This window comes from Pteropus vampyrus, unplaced genomic scaffold, assembly GCF_000151845.1.
Source record: "Pteropus vampyrus isolate Shadow unplaced genomic scaffold, Pvam_2.0 Scaffold80, whole genome shotgun sequence".
Classification (NCBI taxonomy): Eukaryota; Metazoa; Chordata; class Mammalia; order Chiroptera; family Pteropodidae; genus Pteropus; species Pteropus vampyrus.
Window position 1 is genome coordinate 7344948 of NW_011888861.1, and position 3494 is coordinate 7348441.

The 3494-nt window shown below is 34.4% G+C and overlaps 1 pseudogene; it reads left to right on the forward strand.

Moving 5' to 3' along the window:
* The first annotated feature begins 3125 nt into the window (after nucleotides 1-3125).
* LOC111741628 lies at nucleotides 3126-3244 on the forward strand (annotated as a pseudogene).
* Nucleotides 3245-3494: the final 250 nt, after the last annotated feature.

The window sequence follows — 3494 nt, forward strand, 5'->3', positions numbered from 1 at the left end:
AATGGTAGAGAGTGGATTTGATGGGCAAAATAAAATATTCAGTTATCTTCTTTTGCCCTTTGGCATCTACTTTTGTCCTGTGCATGAAAAACATTATGATCCCGACACAAGAGACACACACAGTCCTAGTAATTGCTGTATCCTCTCAGGATAAATTCAGTCATACTTCCACTGGAAACTTAAAACATACATTACTGTCACAATTCATTATATAAGGTGTAAGACAGTGGAGGAGGTGAGAATCAATTAATAATTCTACTTTCATAGCTGCTCAGAAGACCAAGTTGATAAATATATTCACCTTCTTTTACTACCCATCCCATGTTCCTTTACATTCAATTTAATCTGACAGGGTTTTCTTTGAGGGTGTAATTAAACCTTAATTTTTGTGGCATATGAGTGCTTAGTCACCCTGTGTTTATTGGGTTGCAACAATTTTCCTTTACCAAAACTGCTGGGCAAGAGAGCAGTACTCAGAGGTATTCTAGTGAATCCATTAAGTTCTAAGCATAGGCCTTAATGTCCCATTGTGTAGTAACGCAGGGTGATGGGAAAAAGAGGCTGAGATCCACGGAGTGATTTATCTTGACTACCAGATTATTGAGAGTCTCTGAAATGGGTACTGTCTGGACATTCATGTGGTACACAAATATCTACATACTCTGTGCCTATTCCAAAATTTCATCTAACTACCACTTCCCCCAGAACTTCTTGCACAAATATTTTAATTTTTTAAGTTTCTATCCTGTAGATTAACTCATCAGTCACTTCTCATGAATAAATGTAGATCTATACCAGATCAGCCCTACCTGAACTGGCACTAATCTTACAATTCCCCTAGGTATGTTAGACTGCTTTTGATTTACTATCTTGGCTAGGTGGTATTGGGCCAATCTCAAGGGCTTCCATGTGGCCTTTTCTACAACAGTAGATTTCACTGTAAAGGTTGAGAAATCAGTGTGGGAATTTTGCCAGTTGGTAAGCATATCTATTCCCACTACATATTCTATGACTGAGGAAATAACTACAGAATAGTTCTATGATTCTTCTTCACTGTTAGACAAAACTCTGTCAGCTGATCTCATAAACCCCACTCTGACTGGTGGATTGGGTTCATATTTTAGATTTCCAAAGATTAGTATCAGAGCCAGTATCCAATCATCTCAGATCATTATTTTGGATACTTCCCTTTCCCAAGTGCACAGTTGTCATGATAAATGGTCATGGAAGAAGGTTCACAGTATACACTTGTGGCATCATTGCAGAATCTTTTCTCAAAGGAATTTGGCCTCTCTTTCAGTATACAGGTTCAAAATTTATAAACCAGCTTAGGTTTGAGAAATAAATAAGAAGCTATGAATACCCACTATGGCAACTAGAGTTATATTTCTGCCCATCAGACCTGAATTTTTCTACCAATATACGTCATGGAGTACTTTAGTGTGCTGCCCATTAATATCATTCTTTGGAATCCCATGATCAATCAGCTATCACTACAGATCCCTGTGGGCCAAACACTTTGAATATCACTTTACCCTTTTGGATTATTGTGATAATTAAACCTACATTGTCCCTGAGAATAGAGCACAGGCTCCTGATCTGATTTCCTCCACAGGGGGAAATTTGTCCCCCTTCCCCTAAGGGACATTTGGCAATGTCTTTAGACATTTTTGTTGTCACTACTGGAGGTAGGTACTACTGGCATTTAGTGGGCAGAGTCCAGCAACACTGCTAAATATCTTACGATATACTGGACAGACCCCCACAACAAAGAATTCTCAAATCCAAAATGTCTGAGAGTGGATTCAGAATTCTGAAACTGGATTTGAACCATGTAAGGATGCTGGGCACTAAATTTTACCACATATACAGAATGAGAACCTAAAGCATAGCCACTGATTCAGGCATGTTATCTGTGAGGCTAGAGGCTTAAGCAGCCAGAGAACTGTCCAAAAGAAAGAGAAAATCCAAAGGGATGGTGATTCTTAAAATTTAGAAAGTACACAAATAAGGTAAGGACTATAAAAGGCAGTCAATCAAAGCAACAAGTTGGAGAATTTATACCTGAAAGAATAAGAATAAATAGTCATTCTGAAAAGGACTTTAAAATAAGTATGTTTCAATTTCAATTAATCCGCTTAAAATACTGATGAAAAATTAACTTGAAAAATTAAAAGAAAAAACTTTGATAAATTTATAACCTATTATATAAACAAAAAATTGGAAGAAAATTAGATAATCTTGAATAATAGCCTTTTCGTAACATACCTCTATTCCTTTGTCTACTATAAGACTGGTACAAAATATAACTCATAATTCAAGCATGTCACCTTTTAAAAATATTACTGACTCATAGTAAAATTAAAACTGATTTGAATTAAGAAAATCTTCCATTTATGTTGTATTTGTGATGAATTAAACATTAAGCATTTTATTCTAAAATTAAAAAGGGTGTTTAAAATTCTCAATGAGATAAGAAAAGTAATATTTTAAAACAAAAACAAAATAAAAAACATAAGTTTGTAAAATAAGAACCACTTAGTTGTAAATCTTAAGGAAGAAATATGTAGTATTAGAAATAAAACTTAATGATTATGATATGTATTAGAATGAACAAAGCTAAAGAGAAGATGATGAATTGAAGTGTAGAAGTGAGAAAATGTCGCAGAAAAATATGTGAGGACATGAAGAATAAAATCAGTTTTACTTACTAACAGTGCAACAACAAGAAAAGAGAAAGAATGGGAGACAATAATCCAAGAGAAAATGGCTGAAATTTTTACTGAGGTAAAGAAAAACATGAGTCTTCAGTTTGAAAAAATATTCTAGCATATACCAAGAAAGATGAGTAAATATAAATTCATAACCAGAATAATTATAGTGAAGCTACTGAACAGAAAAGAGATGGTATCTATGAAAGAGAGAGAGAGAGACAAAGGTTGCCATCTACCTTCTCATTAGCAGAAACATGTGGCTAAAATCAGTAGAAAACCTTTAGTGTATTAAAGAAACAAAACAAAACAAAACAAAACAAAAAATGTGACCCTAGATTTCCTGACTGCATGAAACTATGATTTAAGAATAAGTGAAAAATAAGGAGATTTTCATATATAAAAGTAGATACAGTCTACTGCCACGCTACTCTGAACAAGCCTGATTCTGTCTGATCTCGGAAGCTAAGCAAGGTTGGGCCTGGTTAGTACTTGGATGGGAGACCACCTAGGAAGACCAGGTGCTATAGGCACAAAAAGTAAAAAAAATAAGGGATTGTAAGCTGATAAAGTCCTTGCAATCTGTGAGATCAACCAAGGGTTGCCTTGCCTAAAAATAAAAAAGTAAATACAATGACTTGCTCATCAAAACAATAATAAAATATGTACTTCTGAGCAAAAAAGAATGAACACTAAAGGAAGTAATAAGTTCAAAAAGCAATGAAGAGAGTGATCTAAAATCATTGCAAGCCTAAGGAAATGTTGAATAGAAATATAATTAAT